Source organism: Argiope bruennichi, chromosome 10, assembly GCF_947563725.1.
Source record: "Argiope bruennichi chromosome 10, qqArgBrue1.1, whole genome shotgun sequence".
Taxonomy (NCBI): Eukaryota; Metazoa; Arthropoda; class Arachnida; order Araneae; family Araneidae; genus Argiope; species Argiope bruennichi.
In genome coordinates, this window is record NC_079160.1 from 120,887,938 (window position 1) to 120,912,531 (window position 24,594).

Consider the following 24,594-nt stretch of genomic DNA (forward strand, 5'->3'; position numbering starts at 1 on the left):
TGTTCATTCATTAGAAAGGTCTAGAAACCCAAGAGTTTTATACATACTTTAAAAATTCTTTGGAACTGAAGTCAGAAGAACAGCATAAGTGTATCTAGTTATACTTTTAACCAGCATTCATTGAATACTGAATCAATGAGCGGTTTTACATCAAATTGCTTGTGGTTGTGATAGCTGCTTGAGACTTTCCTTCAAGCGAAGTACAAACAGACTGAACCAATGTACATATTTATTTTTCTTCTCTTTTCATTTATTTATTCATGTATTTTCTTTCTTTTTTTTCTTTAAAATTAAAAAAAAATATTTATTTATTTTTTCGTTTTCTAAGTTTAAATTGCCTATTTTTCGTAAGTTTTATTATTTACTAATTATGTTTAAATGACTCTGTTAATGTAGAATATTATGTAGGCTCTTCTGCTCGAGCCATTCAGACCTTCTCCATTTTTTTTTCTTTTTATGTCTGCTCCTTTATTTTTTATTCTGCTATTTTTTATTATTATTTTCTTTGATTATATTTAGCTTTTTTTTTAATCTGGCAAGCATGCGTATGAAAGATTTTATGAATGACTAGACTTTTCACAGTTTTTTAAATTCCATTTTTTTATTTTAATGATGAGCTCTTTACCGGTGTCATGCCACTTTTAGAACACACTTAAACATCATCACAATACATCATACAGAACTAAACCAGATTTGTAGTTTGTAGTTATATTAAATTTGCACATCAGATCATAGGTTCCTTTCATCAACAGAGCAGACATTGCCACACTGTTCACTTAGCATGTGCCTCTGCCGTACTTTTGATATAATGATAAGGTCTTGGATGTGGGGCTAGCAGGCTCCAGGTCTGAAATTCGATTCGAAGTAAAATCCGCCTTCCATGCAGTACTACTGCCTGTTAAATCTCACGATGAGGCTGAACATTTTCCTAGTGGTTTGATTAGAAGGACGATTGACAGTTGTTTAGGTGTTGTACTCGTTCACTGACCGTGGTTAAAAATTATGAGATCCTATAAAATTTTCCTGCTGTTCTTTCAACAGGGGACTATATAACTAAACTGAATAGAAACTTCTCTCATGGTCTTGGTTAGTTGCAATAGAACTTTTGTGATTATTCAACTAAAATAAATCCTCATGGCTTGAATTCCAATATTTTGTCAAACTCATAACAATTCTGAAGAGCTTGTATATTATCTGAAACATTAAGAAAATATATTTAAGCTACATGGGTACGGGATATAAATTTTTTTCCATAACCCGAAACTAGCGCGGGTCTTTGGTGTCCAACTATTAAAATATGCATTAAGTAATTTTTCTTCCATGAAATTAGGAAATTTTATATTCTCAAAGTTGTTAATAAAATGCAAAAGTCAAGATTTCCTTTTTAAAATGTATTGAATAAAAAGTTCACTTCTTATTTAGTTATCATCAGTTCATTTTTATCTTATTTATTTATCGCTATCTTATTTATTTTTTATCATTATAAATGAAGGAAAATTTAAGGATCATTCTGAGATGTAATGAACTTGCGTTACAGTTGTGAACGCTTTTGTGAAACACATATCGCAATCGAAGAAACAAAAGCCAAATTCACGAAAGTCATTTCGGTCATTCGAACACATTTCTGAAATGACGAACAGGAAAAAATGTTGCATTTCAAGGACTTTTCATGAAATCCTCGAAACCAAATAATAAAATTATTTCTCTTGCCTGTTTCTGACTCAATGTGATTAAAATACAAATGTGTCAAAAAAACTTATACCTACTTTGAATATTTATTACATAAGTAATGAATAACATGTAACAAAGCTTTATTAATTTATTTTTACCGATATAAATCTAAAATATTATCTATCGGAAGTGGCAAGATTCTAATGAATACAATTTCTTCATTTATTTATAATTATATTATTTACAATAAAGCAATTAGATTTTTATAAATTTTTATTTTCATTCCTCTTTGGAATGGATATCAGTATTTTTTGAGGTCGCATTGCAGTATGAAAGAAAAATTGGTTTTTATATATTCAAAGAAATTGAAACTGTAATTCATGATTTTCCGATGTCGAAGCAGTGTCATTAACAATTAACAATGCATCTTCTTCGAATGTCGAATCGGATCACCCAAAAAATTATTCAAAAGGTCGATTTTTTTTGGATATTGGATATTTTATCTTCAATGTTTCAGTAAATTTTCATGAATAAAGATTATTAAATGACAGAAACACATTAGCAAATTAATTTATATTCAAAACAAACTTCAACTAAATTTCGGACAGAAACCTGTCTTTTAAATTCTCTTTTGAAATAATTTATAACACTTGAGAAAAGAAAACAAATGACTCAATTATTCTTGACCTTTGGAAAAAGCTATATTCATACATATTCTCTTTTAATTCCCATTTTTAATTTTTCTCCTTCAAGATCAAAGATCTGCTGTAGCTCGGTCTAGTATGATTACAGACATAGGTGCCAATTTGTTTACGTGATCGCATAAAAAAAATTAAAAAAAAGGATTTCTTTATTATAAAACTGCTGCTTTTCTAATGGCATTCTTTTTCTATTTATTTTGTACCTCTAAATCATCTGCTCAAATTTAGACTATTGTATTCTATTTTAGGATCCTTATTATTTCTGTAATGCTAGAATTCTTAAGTTAGTGTAAAATAAATTCTTGCTTTATAAAAATAATTATATTTTTTCAGGCTATATTTTTTTATTTATCTGCATAAAAGTTGCAATATTCTGAGGTTGAAATATCACAGTAATATATATTTTCTATTATTTTTCTATAAAATTATTAATAGCAGACTAATTTCCCTGCAACATTCAATTGCATTCACTTAATCTTCCGAAATAGAAGACTAGTTCAGAGCGTTTTTATTAAATTAAATTCACAAAGATGGGCGTTCCTTGTACTTGTTAAAGGATGCACATTGGCCTTTGGAGGTCTGAAAAATATTTTTCTTAAAAAGCACAGACACAAAAAATTACAATTATATTATGATACACAATATATAAATATAAAAGTGTAGGTTCAAATTAAAATCACGTTTCGACTCTACATTTAAAAATAAACTCCAGATTTAAAAATATTTTAAATATGGAGATTTTAAATGAATTTTAAGGACTATTTCATTGTAAAAACTCAAAAATACAAGACTTATATTAAAATTATTATTTCCTGAAAATAAAAAAAATCATTACTAAGTTAGAAATAAAGCTGATTTCCAACCTTCTTGTATTTTATCAAACACTAAAGTTTAGTTTGTTTATTGTATTAACATACCGTTTTAAATTTTGAACCGCTGTCAAATGACGAAGATGTCACCTGATCCAACACCGAAATGCAAGCGCGCATATCGGGTCTCAGGTTACTGGAAAGAACGATAAGAAAATGGGAGAAATTTCGAAAATGCCTGTGGATAGTTTGCAAATTACCTTTATTGCAGCTACTCTAATACTGGATCTTTTCTACTGAAAAATTGATTTGCTATGATATATTTTTGATACCTTCTGGCCTTGGAGGTCCGATGCATGTCCTCCAGGATTTATTGCATTAACAATTTTTCTGTATGAAAATATATAAATGGCGTATTAAATATTCAAGAGATATTTTTATTCTCTATATGGCTTTTAATATTTTGTTTAAATATGAATGTTTTCAGTTTTTTCTTATTTCATAATTGATTGATACGCTCTTTTGTTTGACATGTATATTGTGTTGTAACATTTATGTAAATATTAGTTGTTTATTTTGTGATTAACTCTTTTTTATTTTATGTTCTTTATTCATGAATTCCGTGTACTATTTGTTTTATCAAGTGTCATTCTAACTGGAATTTGTTTGTCATAAGCATTGTCAAGTAAACGAATAAAAAAAATTTCAACATTACAAAAAAGAATTCTAACTAGAAAAAGATGGCAATCTATCCGATTTTTCCGCAAATTTATAAAATATTTCTTTGTTAGCACAAATGAGCGATAAACTACCCTAATGCAATAATTCCAAAAATGGAAAGAAGGCTGTAAAAAGAAGAAAAACAAACAAAAACGCTTTTAGTTTGGCCTAAAGTGATATGGGAAGGAATAGGCAAGGGGGAAACATAAATTTCCAGGGCGCATAAGGGCAGACTTGGAGGCAGCACATTTGTGCATTTTCATTACTTTTACAAAGTCAAATTTGATGAGAGGTTGAAAAAATAATAATGCACCCCAGGAGCCATTCATCCTAGCTAATCCACTGATAATGACTGGCATCATTTTGCACTAGAGTATTACTTACTATCACTTTGCCGTTGCAAAAATATATTATTTTCTGAACTTCAGCCGAAAGAGGGGAGGGGGGGGGGCTAGAGCTGTGTATTCATGGGGAAAAAAAGAAGAGGTGGGGTAAGTTGGATCGAGTAACAAATAGGCTGTAGAATTAAATAAATTATAAAAGTGAAATATGTACCAAAAATTCCCGAAAAGATTTAAAATTAAGCATAAAAATCAATTACTTGGTTTATTAATCAATTTACAATTAATTACTTATTAAAGAGTGCGGCTCACACTGAAATTCTTCCGTGATATAAAATTTTGTCGACACTGATAAAACATTTTGGTAACTAATTTTGTCTGCAGATCGTACTGCACCTCAAAAGCAGAATAAAAAGAAAAAAAAAATGTAAAAACTCATCCATATGCTTTATTTACCTAAGAAACATTCACAGTTTTCAGGTTAATCACGAATTCCACAAGCTTTCTAGCTCTACTACACTGAATGCTAATGAATTGAATTGAAGGAGCTTTTGACTTTGGTTGAGCTCCGAAAGGATAACACATTAAAAGATTGTTCAGGTTTTCAGTTTAGTTTAGTTGTATTAACGTCCCGTTTCAAAGTAACACTAGGGCTATTTTGTGATTTCGGACCGTGGTCGGATGACGAGGACGGCACCTGATCTGACAACCCTTCTCCAAGGCCCGCTTCCCCACTACGCCGCCGGGAGGATGTTTGACCCCGACAGATTTAACGTGCACCACATCCGCTTACACGACGGTTCTTCGGGTCTCGAACCTGAAACCCTCCGGTTCTGCAGCTAAGACCTTCCCACCAGACCACCGGGGTCCTATCGCTTGCTTAGGATAAACGGTTAGTATTTCCTGGTGAAAAAAAGAAATGCCATGTATCTATTTTTCTTGAATTTTTAAGTTTTGAAATAGGAAACAGCGCCGAATATACAAAAAATTAGGAACTTATTTACTTTTATTTGCATAAATTAAAAGAGCTATGGGAAAAATTTTACTTCATTCTAAACATTTTCATATCAATGAATTAATTTTGTATTTAATTTTAAAATATATCAAGGACTTTTGTGACACAGTATTTTTAAAAAATACAAAGGAAAAAAATTAATTTATTAATGAAATATCAAAAAAGAAATCAGAAAAGCCTAAAAGTGTTTTGAATTTATTTTTATTAGTTTCCTATTAAATTAATTCCTTTACATTGATTTTATATTCGAGTAAACATACGTTAAATAAAATATCGTCAATAGGAATTCTTACTTTCAACCCAAGATGCTTTAACCCTTTAAAAGGCCATTTTTTTTCTAATTGTGATATATTAAAATATTTTTAGGTCCATTTGGCCATTTGGCTTATTAGATAAATATGTCTTGATTAATTAATTAATTTGGCCAATTAATAATTAAGCAACAAAACAAGACTCGTCTTTTTGTTTGAGATAAAGAATTGGATCATCTAAATTTCTGTCTTTTTGAAAAATTTGTCAGAACTTATACCAATTTATGTAACTTCACACAAAATTGATGAATTTGGTGGGAAGCATACTTCCCATTGCCTTAGAAAAGGTTACAAATAAGGATAAGACGCTCTAGTCAGAGTAAATAAAGTGTTTCTAACAAATCTGTGGATTATGATTAATGTATTATTTAGTACAGCATAAGCAAAATTGTTTTTCCCACCATAAAAATTTGATTTTATTTAATTACTTAATCCCATCAAAGCTAAAGATACTATGAAATTGCGCTTAAGGGAAAGTCATACAATTTAAATGACTAACAATATCAAACTACTATTATTTTCTTAAAAAAGGTTATCTGTTAAACTTGACAGATATTACAAATTGGGAAAGGAATTTGAATGGAAAGAATTCTTTTTAAATCAACAGCAATTTTATCTTGAATAGATAAATTAGGAATTTTGATATAATTTTTTAAGGTAATACCCGAAGCAATATTTCTTAAGCAGGGACAAAAAATCAAAAATGGTCATTTTCTTCAATTCAGCTGAATAAATTAAATTCAAGTGTATTGCAATGTTTATTCAATTAGATACTTACCAGAAAAAGAAAATATCTGCTGGTGAATCCCTAAGAATCAGAAAATGGGATTCTTTGAATTCAACTGAATAAATTCAAATTATGAAAAAAAATATTTATTCAAACTAAATACTGACCAACAGAAGATAACACTACTTTATGAGCCAAATAAAGATTCAGAAATTGGGATTCGCTTGAATTCAACTTAATACATTAAATTCAAATGTATAAAAAATATTTATATAATTCAATGCTTATCCACAAAAGATAATATGACTTGATAAACCAAATAAGAATCAGAAACTGGGATATTCTAGAATTCAACTGAAATGAAACTCAAATTTATTAAAAAATATTAGTTATTCAAGTGAATCCTTAATCTCAAAATATAACGTAACTTGACTGTACGTAAGCCTTGAAGGATCTATTTTTTTAAAAAGAATATTTATATAATATGATCCAAATCTTTTTATTTTTTGAGATAAACTAAAAAGATAAATTTATTTTACTTAGAATATTTCTGGTATTTATAGCAATATTTGTGTATTCTACTCAAGGAATTATTTTACAAGTTATGAAAATTTCAGATATTATTTATCAAATGAGGCCTCGTTCAGTGAATCGAGAAAGGTGGAAATGAATACAAATTTTAAAACATTCGACTTTTAAAGAACTGTATTTTAAACGATATATGTTTTGAAATATTTTGATGCCTGAACAAAATGTCCACATCAAGTCCACAGTTTCTCAATAACTTTTAAATCTATTAATCTAAAAATAAATAAATTAAGCCCTTAAAACATCCCCCCCCCTTATTTTTTGGTTAAATATAGATTCTTGTGTGATTATCCAGATTAAAAGGTTTTTATTGATTTGTCATCAAAATATTTTCCAAAATCTTCGTTGACATCCTGGAAGATGGTTCAATAATTGTAAAAAATATCCCGAGAGACATGTTTTGTGCTAATAAAATGCATCATCCATCAATTAATCAATGGTGCAGTGTCGTGAAATATTGCCTTCCTGGGCTTTTAATAAATTATCTGTCAAGATATTGTCATTTCTCAAAATTGAAAGAAACGAATTGTAAAGAATAAATGTCATGCTGATTTCGACATCTAAATAGAAAAAAAAAATCATATTCTTAGTAACTTGTAACAAATAAATCGTTTCTGTTATTCTTATTTAGATTTTAGGAAGAGATTGATAATCCTTGTAACCACAGAAAATATTTCTAACTGATTTGGGTTCCCAAACAAATAAAAAGCAATTTTTTTCATTAAAATTCAAGCTACCATTATAATATTTTTGATGGTTGCTCTCTCTTTTATTATAGAAATTAGTTTATGCAATGAAAATTATTTTGAAAATCATTTATGAAGATATAACAGCCTGCTACATTCACTTTCATTGTTATGTAATAATGTATGGTGCTACTATGAAAAACTCTTTCATTTTCTAAACATTGTTTATTCAAAAGTCTTATACTTACTTATATGAATTATATAAAACAAAATAATCCCAATCCAATTTTCTGCACACTCTACGAATGTTTTATGTGCGCATATTAGTAGTACGAAGCATGTTCAAACGATAGTTTGACACGCCCTACACTTTTTGCAGTGGCATTCAGTAAAATGTCATCCTTGCAGAACAGATTCGTTTTAATCGTATACCATTCATATTCCATCTTTCCCATTCTCATGAATATAAATAATATATAAGTATTATAAAGGATTTAATAAATTTTCAAAATGCTACACTTTCAAAAGCAGTGGACATACAAATCTAAGTTTTTCTTAAGAATAACCAAAACTCACCAACTTTTCTGAACACTTTGCTAATGCCATTACTATGCGATCTAGATCACACGATTCAAATCTGAGAGATAATTTAATTCTTTCCGCATGCTTTGTAACAACGTTCTGACAGAAAAGTCATCATGACGAAACTGATACATTCCTTGAGCTTTTTTAATATTTTTGGTATTGGTGGTACATAAACAAGGTCTTTAATGTATCTTGTCTTCCAATTGGGCGGGGTATTATTGGAATATTCAAATTCGTCTATGCTAGAACGATGATCTTTCGCATTGCACAATCGGCATACTATTGAGGACGACTTGACTTTGTGTCCCTGGTCTTCCAGGCCACCTTATATAACGCTGCGATTTCCTCACTTAAGTGGCACATTAAGGACCTTATTTATGTGCCTTGACTACCAAAAACATTCTGGCGGGATGATCTTTGTCAAAACGTCGCTACAAAATTCATGGAACGAATTATATTACTTTTTGAATTGTGTGACCCAGAAAGCATTGTAATAGTATTAGTAGAGTATTCAGAAAATGCGGTTAGTTTGTGGTTATTTTCAAGAAATGCTTAAATGTGTACATATAATAAATAATTTGATTATACATAATTTTGAAAATTGAATGAATCCTTTATAGTAACCCTATATTATTTGTATTTATGTGAATAAAAAAGATGAGACCTCTACAATAATTTTATTTCTTAAATAAATGTATTTATGCGTTATAGGAGCAGGTACTGAATTTTATATTACCTGGAAAAGAGCAAAAAGTAGAAAAACAGTAAGATGATGCGTTTTTTCTTATTTTGTTTCCATTTATTTTCCTTCCATATTATAGGTGAATGATTACCAAAGATCTCTCTTACACTATTTTATTTAGATGGTAAAAAATATTGATCTTGATCTTATCAAAATCAAAAGAAAAGGAAGGATTTCTTACATGTGATTGTAATTCCTTATGATAGCTAATTTCCTGAAACAACGAATTATAATAGCGCTTATTTCGAAAAGTTTTTAGCTATTTGCTGTTTTGGGAGCGAAATATAGATAGGAATAAGGAAGCTGAGATCAAATTAAACTTTATTTAATCATCGAAAATTCGTTTCTTTAAATTAAAAAAATATACTTCATACGTGCATTTAAATCAACAGTTCAACAGCTAGTTTCGAAGCCTTCGAAGACAGAATTTTAATTCTATCTGATAAGATGCTCTAAATAACTTAAAGAATTATACTTTCTAATGTTTTAATCATAAAATATAATTCTGAAAAGATAATGAAATCTAAATTTTTCTTTCAGTACCCCAATCTGATTAGTTATATCAATTAAAATATTCTTGAAATATTAGCAATTTAAATAAAAAATGTAAGTCTTCTGCTTCCGAAACTGATAGAAATTTCAAAGCTTTGAATTTCATTTTTTAGCAATCAAAGGTTGTCTCGAGGAGGCGCCGTGTTTGTTGGATCAAAACGGCGCCTCCTCGATAATCAATCATCCATGACCGATCTTAGCGGTCATTGAAATAATTTGAATTCGTCAAAAACAGCGTTATTCGAAGCTTTAAAAATAAATCAGTTGCAATCACAAAATAGGGAACCTTGGTTGTTTAAAACACCAGGAAATAATATATATCCAATGTAATTTACTAAGCTGTTTAACAATATCGGTAATGATGAAACATTTTGAATTCATAGTATTTTCAGAAGTATTTGAAGTACATTTATATTTGCAAGCAGCACAAAATGTAAATCATTAGTCATTTAGAACTTTTTTACAAATGAAAAGATACACACATCTCTTTTTGTGTAGAAATTAAATCATTGATATGTAAGTAAAATGATTAAAAATAATTAAATTTAGTGGCAAAATTTTAAAAAAATGCGAAAAAAGTACCTAAGAACGCTGAATATATGATCATATATAATGTAAAAATTTTATATCAAAAGTTACACTAGAAATTTAACTTAATGCTTCAAAAATATTAATCCACTTTATAAATAATTAGTTACATGTATAATAATTAAATTACTAAATTAATAGATAATAAAAGAATTCAAATTAAAAAAAAACACAATACTTATTATTTAGTTATTATAAGGGAATTTAAATAATATAAATTATAAGATAATGTAACAGCGCATGGCAGACTAACTTAAAGCAGCATTAGTTATCTTCAGTTATAATAAAGGTGAATATAGATTCGTGTGTGTGTTGGCGTTCTACAGAAAAGACCGATTGACCTAGATCTGCCAAACTTGACACATATATGCTTTGGAAAGTAACTCGGAGCGATATTTTTTAAATTTTAATTAATTAAAATCAGAATTTTAATTAATTAAAAATGAAGTAAAGTTTTACATTTTTATCTTAAAAAACACACAAACAATTTATTTCATATAGTAATTAAATAAATTAAATTAAAAAGTCTAAGGGCTTAAAAATCTGATCCAGCTTTTCCTGAAAATGGATGGTTTGAAATATATTTAGTTCAAACTGATGAATATAAAAATAAGCAAATGCAGAAATTACTAAACAAATATTTTTCTGTAATTATACAGCACAGCTAATCATAAATTATTAGTTTTTTTTAACCTAATACTGCGCATTAATTCATATTTGCCTCATTTATCTATTTTACTTTTTAAATTTAAGTTTCAAGTAATTAAAAAAATGATTAAATAATTAAATATTTGTCATTCTCACTTTGTGTGGAAAAGAGTCTAAAATAACTGTTCAATTAAATGATTCCAGTTTTCAATTCATTAATTTAATATTCACTTATATTGTGATTATTGTCTACACTTATTGCATCTACATAAATTCAGTTGAAAAATAATATATATATGTATATATATAAACTTCCATATAGAATTAAATAGTTCGAAATGAAAACTAAGCAATAAGAAAATTCTTCTATCTGAAAAATCATTATGACATACGAAACATATTAAAAGTCATAAAATATTGCGAATTAAATTATGCAAAACTAATAAATTTTCATTTCATTTGCAAAGGTTGTAATTATTTTTAATGTTTATTTAATAAGCCCATCCACTCAATTATTCGTTATTCACAACTCATAAACATCGATTCCCACTATGAACAAAATAATGATGGAAATATCCATCATTAAACTATCGGAAGAATGACATAATCATAGCGTTGTTTTGAAGCGGGAGCGTTCGAAGAAATTTTAAGGACACATCGTTGATCAGAAGCGAGTTATTAAACGATATTGCAGCAGTCAAAGTGGCGTGGTGCGTTGCTAGGCAACCGCCGTGCTTTTGACCTCTGTGCTAATGTCAATGCCTGGCATTTGACTGGCGCTTATTTTAAGGCCAAGAAAACTTTATTGTTGTTTGATCACAAAGTTTTAGTTCTTGCCGCTTCCCAGAAAAGTTTTCTAGGACAATTAATTTTCTTTATAGCAAAGAGTAAGCAACTGAAGGGTAGAATGTTATCTTGGATGCCTGGGTTATTTTAAGGCTAATTTTTAACTGAGAAAGAATGATAAAAGCTTTTTAACTTTCCATTAGGAAGTTGTGCTAGTAGTTTCTTTAACTTTACTTTAGTTGCTTATGCAACAGCTGAACTGCAAATTTTTGAGATTTTATTTCTTTTGCGCCGCTAATCTTTGAGGGGGTGTGGGTTCAGCTATCTCGTACTTTGCTTTCATATTTCGTTCTATCACAATGAGTGTATATATCATTATTAGAAATGGTGGAAGACAGAAGTAAGTGGAATATATATCTAATTGTGCTATATATGATTTTTTGCTAGATATGGTAACAAATAAATTAAATATTTTAATGAATGAATTTTTAATAAATTATTATTAATTATGAAGACGAAGAGAATCGATGCATACATTTTGTGAGAATGCAATAACATTTATAAATTCATTTATTTTCAGAAATATGCTTTGATCGACTTCATTAACATCTGATTGCTTTTACGTGGTATCAGTTCTTTTGAGAATAAAACGTATTTCACTTTATTCTATTCTTATTTGAACTGAATAAATACTACTTCATCAAGAAAACTGTGTGATAGTTTTTATACCTAGCTTTCGCCATTTTATCATTCTATATTAGAATGTATCTATAGAATGGCTTAAATATAAAATATAATATTTCAGAAATACATTACTGAAGATTATAAAATATTTTATATAAAGATTAAAATACAAATAGTGGAAATAAAATTTTATGAACTTAAATTAGAATATTAAACAATAAAATGTAGTATTTTTCATGCTTAGAGAAATATGGGATTATTGTTTTAATGCCTTTTAAATGAAAGATAAATGCTTTTTTTACTTTAAATTACAACTGGAACGAAACTTTAATTTTAACCAAGCCTTTTACAATTTAATTAGCTTTACCCATGTTTATTAAACTACTGGAATTTTCATTGCATATAATGAGGCGCCTGCAATGCCTAACATGAAGAGTCCCATAAAGCTGCTATGTAAGCAAAAATCAATTTTTGGAACGTTTCATTTCGAAACCATAAAATCTGCAAATGTTTCCCCTTTCTGCAGTTTCCCCTTTCTCCCTTTATCACTTCTCTTTATTCACAAAATTTGAACGTGACTTGGATTTACTTAAAAGATATTCTGAGGATTTGAAAGTAAACTTTCATTTCTTAAAGATAATATATGAAATTCTCAAATAAAAGACAACTGAATTTAAGAGATTGTAACTCGTCTAAAACGATATCATAATCTTCTTTCATATGAAAAATATAAAATTTTAATACAGAAAGCGGATAAATAATAAACTGCTTTTAAAAGAAATATTACTTTATTAAAATTAGTTTTCTTCTAAGAAAAATAAATTATCAATTTTCAAAATTGGGCTATTTTTTTAAAACAGTCGTTTGTTGAAAGGAAAATAATTTATATTTATATATAATTTTTGCTTAATAATTAGAAATTATATTTATATAATTCCTAATTTCTTTTCTATACTACATAAATTAGAGCAAAAACTGCATGAGATTTTCTTCTGAAAAATCACTTTTAAAACATTTTCAAAAAAATTTTAGTCTTAAAATCATAGAGGAATTGATTAAACTAAAATAACTAAAACTCCTTCAATATTTTATTTCACGTTTTGTAATATCAATTGTGTATAATTTAACCAACATTATTATCCTTATTATATAATGAAGTATTTATTTCAGTGTTGTGTAAAAATGAAAGAGAATATCGTTTCATTGATATGAAATATGATTTCAAGGAATTATTGAAGTTAATGTTATTATATATTGGACATCATTTTATATTCATGTTTTTGGTTTTGAACTAATACATTAAAACTGTTCATTAATCATCATCGAGATTCATAGTGAAATAATATGAAAATAAAAAGAAATCAGACTTTGGAAATAGATTTCAAACTCGAAACGTTGATGCAGTTTAAAAAAATTGGAATAAATACTTTCCTTTTTCATATAAATGTTTAACTTATTAATACTTTTATAATATTAACGATAGTTCGATAATTATTTAAATAATGACTATATTCAATAATAATTTTACTATTACCATTTGCATTTATACCTTCTTTTTAACTATTTATACTCAATGCTTAGATTTTCTTAATTTGCAATGCACTCTTAATAAAAACAAATTCGAAGCTTCTGCACTTTAATTAAAACTTCATTGTTAACATGTGAGGGAAATTATAGTTTAAAAGCACATATAATTGGTTATTCAATGATATTAATTATTTAGACCACTTTTTTTCAGTTTTTTTTTATTGTAAATCATATCCTTATTCAATATAGAAAGTTGTATTAATTGAAAGAGTAATTGTATTAATATGAATCTCATATTATCATAATAAACGTCCCATTATTGTTGATTTTTATTTTTTCTTATTTTTTAAGTGCGTCTTATTAAACGTATTTATTTTGTTATATATGTTTACAAAAATATTAAGAAAAATGTTAAATATTTATATTTAACATATTTTTTTTATTAGCGAATTTATGATGTGTAAAATAAGATATCCAACAAGCAACTTCTTTGCAAATAAATTTTTATTTAAACACCGCATAAAAAAACAGAATCTTCAATAAAATGTATTTTATTTTTTAAAAAAAATGATTACTTGAAAAGTTTGCCCAGATACTAATTTTTAATTTGTTAACATTAAGAAGCTGTTCACAATTAAGAGAAGAAAAATACTTACAAAGGCGGATAAAATATTAAAATTTCAATATATGATATAAGGCTTTTTATAAATATATATTCTATGTATTTTATGCTTAAAATATAAAATATGGTAAAAAATGAATTATACTGTAATAAATGTAGTTAAAATTTCACCCTTCGAAAATACTTTATTTTTACAAAAAGAACAAGTACGTCCTATATTTATTAAGGTAGAATTGGAAAAGATTTAAGAAAGAAATTGCACATTTCCTTTCTCATATAAATTTTAATACGACAGATAATTAGACAGATTAAGAATCAAAAACTTTCATTATATAGGAAGATAGAATTTATTAAATCTTCGTCCATTTTGAAATTTAACATACAATTTTTTCCTTCCAAATGTTTTGCTGCATTTAGAATAAATTATACATGATATCCATTCTAATCCTACTTTCATGGCTTATTTCTAATCGATTAGAGATTGACAATACTTTTTGTTGGAAAATCGTTTAATTGACATAAAAATTACATTATATGTTGTTTTAGTTAATAAATGGTTCTCTCAAAAAATTATACTAAGTTTAAATTTTTATGCAGGCTATCTGACCCGTAAATCATCAAAATGAAAAATATATAAGATTATCAAATTAAAAAAAAATATTCTCAACTCTTTAATGTTAAAAACATAGAAGTCACACTCTTTTCAAACAAAAACTAATTAAGTTACGAAGTTTTGAATCTCATAATTTTAAGTACACCTATGACCTCCAAAAGAGAACGCCGTATATTGATTGGCATACACTCCTCAAAATGGTTATTAAAATGTTAAACACAATCATATTCAAAGCTTTATAAACTCTGATAGTTTTCAATCATAGGTATCTGAAACAAATTGAAAGGATTGTTACAATTTTAGTACATATTTCTAACAATTTGGAGATTAGTTCACAGTTAGAGTGGAGGTCCTATATATTAGAACAATGCTTCCATGTCTTAAAAATTAAAACGAAGTCACTTTTTTCTACTAAGAAACGTATAATTTCATATCAGCGGGTAAAAATTGCAATGGAAAATTGCATTATTGATTCTAAAGATGATTTTATCTTCCAAATAATTATAACGTTACAAATATCTTTATAAATGTTCTGATATAGTTTAGTTTTCAAATAATTTTTCAGATAATTTTTAAAATAATTTTAGAAGAAAATATTTTAGTTATTTATTCAAAACTAATCCTGAATTAATTTTTATGCTTTTAAATCTTTTAAACTTAGTTTATTCATAAATACAGAATACTTTTGTATCAAAGTTTAGCGAAAAATAATTAGAAATCATTCATATTATGATTTTAACTTTTATTATAAAGTTACCAATAAATTATTTAAGTTATTTGATAAGCTACAGATAAATTGTTTTCTAATCGGATTTAGAAATGTCAAGACATTTTAGTTTAAAATTGATTTTTCACAGAATAATGATCAATAATCAAATATCAATAAAATTAAAAAAATAAACGAAAATATAAAGGATTAATACTAAAATTCTATCAAAAATGGAAAATAATAATATATTTTGAGAATTGGTGGACTCGTTGAAATATGTCTAATGATACATGAAAGTAAACTCTATGCATGGAAAATCTTTAATAGAATTATTAAGAATAAGTAAAGTTTGTGAGATAATAAAATAAAAATACACAAAAAATAAATAGTATTTACTGTTTATTCGTAACTTGATATAAACTTGATATATATATTTACCATAATTTACTTAGAGCTATAAAGAATTTTATTTTGAATGAGTTAACATGCATATAAAAGCTGATTTCTGGATGCATTTAATTTCTTTTAGAAAGATGTATTTATGTTGAAGAAAGATAAATTTTCAATGGTTAATCGTTTTTAGATAGAAAGATTTTGAAATGGTGCAACTTTTATTACAGAATTGCACTTTCTTAGGAGTCAAGAGAAATGTATATATTAGACATATAAATGAAACTCAAATAGAAGGGAAAAAAGCATTATTTTTTGGGAAAAAAATTAATGAAGAAATTCAAAAAACAATATAGCACAAAGATTTGAAAAATCAAAACGTTATAATAAAAGAATACAATTTAAAATTTAAAAAAAAAACCAAGACAAAATAAATATCGAGGAGAAAATTGCTTATATTTAACTACAATAAAAATGTATCGTTTCGTGTTAAAATAAAAATAAAAATTAAGACATAAAAATAGGGAACGGAAAATGAATACATATTTATAATAAAAGCGAAGCAATAACGAAAATTGAAAATAAAAATTCTGCAGCACTAGCAAAAGTATTCTAGCTGTGCAAATATCTAGAATGTAAAATGATAATTGGATGTAAGCAATTTAAATTTACAAGTAAAAATATCTGGCAAACGATAAAGAGGATTTGGCATTAAGAAATTAAATGAGAGTTGCTAGTTACGATTACAAAATATTTCAATTACTTTTAAGATGGCTCTCTATTTGTTAGAAAAAAGAATATCAAGTTGACCTTTATTTAATCTGTGGACATTACTTTTAGTTTTTATGAAATTTCTATTTGTTTTATTCTGATATTTCAGTACTGCTTAGTTTAATTTCAAATGTGTTTTATTAATTTTAATCGTAAAACTTATCAATCTTTAGTCGAAAGAGAAAAGAGACAAAATATCATCCCTTGTTCTCAGATTATAATTTTTATTGCGCAAATAGTAATAAATAGATTTTGGATAAAAAAAAATTCTTTAGAAGTGTAATGAAAAATAATTGCATTCACATGAATATTTAGATGATTAACTGATGGATGAAATATAAATTTGTTTCTTCTTGCATTATACTTTACAGAGATGTAATTAAAATAAATTTACAGTATAGGCAATTATCTCTTTCTAAATTAAAAATCAATTTTTAGGCAAATATTGTTATTTTTTTAATTAAAATGGCAATAAATATTATTTTAAGTCCTTTCAAATGAAATATTATTTGCAATGTCCACAAAGGGAGAATAAAAATTGTATTAATCCTTGGCAGTAATTAGAAATTATAAATGTAATACAGTTTTCTTTAAGATTTGAATTTTATTTTCAGTCATGAGGATTCAGAGAACATTCATATTAAAAGCAGATAAAAAAGCTTTTTTCCCTCTTTATGACATTTCATAACAGGAACATGCATTTCGCAAATATTGAAATTCAACCACAAATATAAATTAGATTTAGCATATAATTATTCACCGATATTTGAAAGTTCAAATTCATTGCGAAGAAAAGGAAGGAAGGCTAACATTTATACATAATTCCTGTATCTTGAACTCTACTTTAAAATAGAGGAATAAATAAACTGTTCTAGCAAATTTTTATTATTAAAGACATGAAATATTCCTTAAATTTGTATTTATATTTTGCTCAAGAAAGACAGATATTTGTAGGCAATTTTAAGCATTTATACATTTATTTTTGCAGACAATTTAAAATAATTAGATAATGATTTTCCATACCATTTCAAAATTATTGAAATACAAATAATTTAGTAAAAGAATTTAAAAAAGCATAAGCAATAATGTAACTCATATTCAGGTATATATTAGTCGCTACTTAATACAAAATTTATATTTATATAGAACTTATATAAATAATATTTACATAGATAATTTGATAATCAAGTTATTTATTATCACATGACTTATGAGAGTTAAAATTAATTTTATCTTCTTTTTTTTTTCTTCTTGTCTAGTTTGATCATTAATATGGATTAAAATTCGTATATTGAAATGCTAGCTTAAAAAAATATTTTAATATCATAATAATATAATAATTTCACTAATTAAATAAAATTTCGTGTGCATTACAGAATTTTTTAATGAATTTTAAAACATTTAGAAACAAAATCTAATCTAACTCTTTAAATTCATTATAAAATGAAAAAATGCACTTTTATTGTTAATAATTTATTTTTACGAGTATTTTTTTCAGTGATTTTATTATTTTATTAATTTATATTCTCTTTCTTTTAAACGGAGTAATTATCATAATTGTTTACTCTCTAGTTATCTGTTTATGAACAGTGCTTAAGTTTGCTTAGAAAATTAAATTAATCATTCCGAAATGAATGATTAATTATATGGAATGTTTCTTCTAAAAATAAAGTATACCGTAGTATATAATTTTAAAATTCTCAAATTTTTATACAGATTAATATTTTTTTTATGTCCATTCAAACTATAAATAATAAAAATTTCATTTTGGTATTCAGGAGTTGAAAAAAAATCATCGTATTTCAAAATAATATTAATCAGTGAGAGTTTTTGAGTTTACTGAATAATATCCATTTCTTACTTTAAAAATCCTATGCATCATTGTTAAAAAAAAAAAAAAAATATTTTGTGTACTTTACTATAATCATTTATTGAATATCTATGCCTATATTTGAATTCTTTTTCATAAATACACTGTAAAATTAATGTTACATTAAATCAATTAATTAAATTTTATTAATGTTTAATAATTAGTGAAATGAATGTCTTATTGTTACTTATTGATAATATTTTATTGATATACTTTATACATATAAAATGTTACTAAAGAAGCTCCTTAATAAAACCACATTAATGAGAGAAATAAAAACAGGAAATCTCAAGATTATAATATAAATAATTATCCCAGTTCATATTTGTGCTCAACTTCAGAACTGCATTAAATATTGTTCATTTTATATATCAAGTATTGATTACAGCATTTATAACCATATATAGGTAATAACAATCTTTAAATGTTGCTTTCCTGTTACAAGCCTAACGTAGCAAAAATGCTACGCTTTAGGAACAATAACTTATACGTTTCTTTTTCGTTATGTTACTGAATATTCCAATCTCGCAACTCCAAAAAATTCTGTCTAGTGGCAAAATAACTAATTTTAAACTGATAATTGATAAATTTTCTCTAGCAGAAATTTACTCTTATCAAATTCCTTGTTATCTTTTATTTTGTTTGAAGGCATATGTTATTATATTAACAGCTAATTCAGTGTTTGGTACAGAATGTAATATTCTTATATATATATATTTATTTAATTTAATGCTATTATAAGAATTATTCACATCATTTCACACTCATTGTTGAAAATGTAAATGATTATAAAATGCGTATTGATATGTATCTGTAATTTTTTAGCTATGCTTCTTTTTTCATTTCCTAATTAGAGAAAATATTATATTTTGCATTTTATAATTAGAAAATTGTCGTAAAATTACACGTAAATCTTGAAGTTAATATATTGCACATGAATTATTAGATCGATTTTTTTCTCCTATTTTTTCTTAGATATGTAAATAATTATTATAATTAGAAAGATAAATAATTGGATATGTCCAAATAGACAAATTAGAAAGATAAAAAAGGATATAATTTAATAATGCTAGCATCAGAAGAATAATAACGCTTCATTAATAAAAAGAAATATCAGCACAATTCATTAACTAAACATTGAAGCTAGAAAGCAGTTTATGAATTGCAAAAGAAAGAGCATGAATGAGCGAATTAAAAATCCATTATGAACGATGACTCGTTTAGTCATTTTTTTTTTCCATTGTAGATGCTTTTGTTTAGTGAGGAGCATAAATTGAATTTGGCTCCTTTTTTTCTTTGGAGGACTCGTGCCAAGATTGACCACGTGACTCTTTGGCTGATAAAATTTGCTTTCAAAAAGGATGAAATCAATTTAAGGAGACTGTTTTCCTTTAGCTGATGTACCTTGACATGCTTAGAAATTATTCTATTATTTTCAATGCTGCGCATAAATTTCAATTTATATTTGTAAGTATTCTTATTTTAAGAATCCCTTTCTAATCGAATAGACAATTTTCTGCCTGTTGGCAGCTAAAGGACATTCGAGGACTTCAATGAATTATTCAACAGAACAAAGAGCTATTATAGTTTTTATTCTAGCGTTTTAAGAAGACGAAACGAAAGACATTTAAAGAAAAAACGATATATAATGATAATGCAAAAATTCATATTATGATTAAATTAACTTTTTTGTAGTATTACGGCTTAAATAAAAATAGAACGAAATTTCTTTTTCTTATTATTTTACTAATGAAAAGAGTGCAACAATTCAAGAGATATAAATTCGGAATTTCTATTTCATTACTTATACTTTGTAGGATAATTATTAAATGAGCTTTACCTTGTAAATATACCATATAAATGGAAAAAAAGAGTAAGCTGGAATACTAATCTTAAAATATTTAAAATATCACTGAAAAAGAATAAGATAAATCGTGTTCTTTTTTCATAAACGTTTATTATCAAAAATTGTAAATTTAAAAAAGTATGTATGTATTATAACTAAAAGATATATTATAGCAAAAATAAATTATATATATGCATTTTTTTAAAAAAATTCATTTACTTTGGTTAATAAAAATTTTTTTTTCTCACATTTATGTAAAAAATAGATAGAATCAAAAGAATGGAAATTTGTCCATATTTTCAGTAGTTCTTCAATATTTAAAAATTATCTATCATTAAATTAACAGTCTTTTAAACAACTTTTTACTTTGATTTGATTTGATATATTTCAGAATTGAAATGAATAACTAATAATAATAATAATAATTATTATTAAAAGAGTGGCTTTAAAAGCAATATCCAACTTTATATAGTTGTACGATCAACATTTACAATTCAAAAATTCAGCATGCAGTTTGAAACTTCATCCAAAATTAAGTAGATAAATTGTTCACAGGGAATAAGATTATGTGCATTTTATTTCTTAAAATATCATAATTTAAGGACACAAATAATTTCTAGCAGTTCATAGATTTTTAAAATTTCTAGGAACAGTATTTTTACCATTGTTCAACGTTGCTATACATTTTTCATTCTTTACAGTACAATAAAAATGTACAGATATGTGGACTTTATCATGATTTAGTAAGAATTTCTAACTGTATTGCCTCAAAACTTATAAATCAGTTACTTCTGAAATAAATAATTAATAAGCTATTTAGTAATTAATAAGCTTTTTTAAACCAATCAAAAGTAAACTTGAGAAAATAAATTAAACTCTATTAAAGAATATATTTTTATAGAAAAAGTTTTGTAAGTCTTTTATTTAAAATACAAAATTTAAATAATTTGAGAAAAATACTTTCATTTCAAAATAAATAAAAATATTTTATTTAATCATTACAAATAAGACAATATTAATTATATCCAGCATTAGAGCAAATTGAGCATGTATTTTATAAAATAAAATAAATTCTTGCACGTGTAAAGATTTTCTTAAAAAAGTTATTTCTTATTTATAACGGCATGATAAATGCGAACATAATTTATGAAAATTATAAAAAGAAATTTCACAAAATAAAATATAAATGTTTAACAAGTATTTTATTGACAGCTATTATATTCAATTGTATATTTAAATGACACATTTTAATATTGAAATTCACGCATATTACTTTAATATATCATTGTCTTTCAATATTTTACACGCATTCTTAACAAAGAAAACATAATATAGTATTTCTCTTAAGTTTCATCAATGAACCATTCGTTAATATTTATTAAAATTTGAAATTAAGAAATATTAATATAATTAAATATACGTTTTACATTTTCCTATAAAATTTGCTGTAAATTTATAGTTTATTTATATTCATACAAACAAAATTCCATAGAGCTTGCAAACATTAACATGCAGATTTTCAAGAATATTTTAATTCATAATTTCTGCAATTTCGGAAAAATTCCAAACATAAGATATTTAAAGCATAATTATCATTTTGGATATAGTATTTCCAAGTTTTACAGTTTTGTAAAGGATGGAAACATTAATAAATATCAAAAGTGAATACAATCTACAAATTATTAATAAAATATAATATCACATTATGAACCATATTTAATTAAAGCTAAGACTCTTATTTAAAATATATAGTGTTTTTAAAATTTAAATATAATATTTAATTTAGAATGAAAAATTAAATATTGATTATATGACCATAAGAACAGACGGTGATACAAAATGGTAATTTGAAATAAGAAATAATTTAATTTAATTTCATATTGAGAACTTTTTCAAAAAAATAATTGTTTTTTTATGAGAAAGTGATAGGTATATGATTTTTTCATTTGAATTGGGAAAAAAAAATATCTGATTCATTATAAATAAATACATCATTCGAAAATTTAAAAATTTACCGATTGATGTGCTTTTTATACTGATATAATGATAATGATAAACAAAGAGAAAAAGACTTATATGAACATTAAATGACAAATGATTAATTTTGAAACGATAAAGAAGTAATGAAATACATCTTTACCCATTTTTATGCAACACAAAATTACAAATTTTCGATTAATTATAGATTTAATCAAAAGAATTTCGATTTGCTTCAGATCTAATTTTATTTTGGTCAGTATAATTTTCCATAATAAATAGAAATTTGCTGATAAATATGCAAGATCAATGAATTATGGCACGGCATTTAATCTCCTAATAAGTATAGATAGTTAATGCTTAGATAATTTTAATCCATAGTAAGGAATTCGCGAGCTATGTAACACATTTTAAACCGAGCAATAAATGGAACATTATAGTGATACAAAGCACATATTCACATAAGCTAAATGTAATGTTTTAAATATCAAACTAGATCTCAATTAAAAATGAAATAATATTATTGTAATATAATATAATAATAACATTCTAAGTTAAATAAGCATGTAGTTTCGTCTAGTATATTTAATATGTGTCAATGAAAAAGGGCAAAAGATATTTCTTTAGAGAGTAGCAACCGCGAGCAAAAAGAAACGAGACCACACAAATTTCGAGGGTGTCCTTGGTAATGACTTTAGCAGCACATGTACCTTCTCCACTCTCCTTCGTTCCGTTCCTCCCCTCTCACCAAAATAATTCCAAAATGCGAAAAAAAGATTTCCACGGAAGAGAGACAAAGCGGCGGAGTGTGTTTTGGTCAAACGATTTCTTTAAAAAGTTTGATCCCGGGACCCTCCACTCCGGTAGCCTCGTCCATCCTTGGTGCCGCAAGGGTTAAGGATCTCCCCCCATCGAAACACAATACTACACAGCAGACGAATTTTAATTACGAGGGTTGAGTAGTATTTCAGCTGCTTACCTGTTTCGCTGTTTGTCCTCTGTTTGAAAGGTATGGATTTTCGACAGAATAGGTGAGTGAGGAGGAGGGGGGTGAATTGCTCACAGGACCCTCAGAAGGGGCACCGCCGTCGCTTCCATGCACCCTCCCAGTCAACGGAAGAGGTGCCGATGGAGCATCATTGCTATCGTCTGCTTTTTCCTGTACAGGCAGACGATCCTCCCCACATTTAGCATTCTCACACCAGGGACGATCAGGTGGGTCTTTCTAGTTCGCGTCCTCCGTTTCCGTTTTGGGGGTGTTCGTTTGATTCGATTCCGGGTGGAAATTCCAAATGTCCCCTTTTTGCCTCGAGGCTCAGTGGATTCCACTTACCATGGTCCACTCGCACCCTGTAAATGACCGCGGTGGGTTGGTGCGTGTGCGCATGCGCCGCTCGATAGGGACCCGTGACGTCATGCGCACATCTGCAGTCGCAAGCCACCTTTTGATCGAGACCCCCTGAATCCTGGTTTTGTGCCACCCGGCCACCCCCACCATGGAAAAACGGTTCCGAAAAACCCGCCACCGGTTTTTCCGGTTCAGTTTTCTTAAAGTAACTGTCGGAGGAGATCGGGAGATCTGGGCCAGATATTCCTCTCTCTCTCTCTAAAAGTATCCGGTTTTCTTCGTCACTTTTCTCCCGTTTTTCCCGGGAAAACGGATTTTTCCGCGCAAAGGTCGAAGAGGACAGTGGCATTCGGGATCACGTGACGCGCAGGATATCCGGCGCTCGTTAAGTTGGGTTTTGTAAAGTACGATTTTATTATTTTTTTTCCTTTGTTTCACGATCCCCCGTTCCAGAAGATTGTTGCAGTGTAGTGAAACGTCAGACCGGTTCGGGCGAAAATATTGATAGATAACATTTCATTTTGCATTTGTTTCCTCTCTATGAACTCTAGGATTTTATTTGTCGCGGTTGCAGTGGTTACTTTGTTCCCGTTAGTTTTCTTTACGCTTATAATGGAAGACGCGCTTATAATTGAATCAATAACAATGTTTCATCCCATTTTTAATGCAGCATTAGCAAATTCGTTTTTTGCTGGTTCAGCTTTAAAAAACACTCATTTTTGTTGGTTTAAAAGTTTTCCAAACTTTTAAAAGAATTATTTAAAGCC

General features: G+C 26.9%; 1 protein-coding gene across 1 annotated transcript in view; it reads right to left on the bottom strand.

Annotated features, from left to right (window-relative positions):
• The window catches only part of LOC129989470 (plasma membrane calcium-transporting ATPase 2-like), a 285,601-nt gene extending 261,762 nt beyond the window's left edge, over window positions 1–23,839 (bottom strand). The window contains exon 1 of the mRNA XM_056098032.1: window positions 23,459–23,839. The gene's annotated coding sequence lies outside the window, so the exon portion shown is untranslated. The remainder of the gene's footprint in view (window positions 1–23,458) is intronic.
• Between the last annotated feature and the right edge of the window lie 755 nt (window positions 23,840–24,594).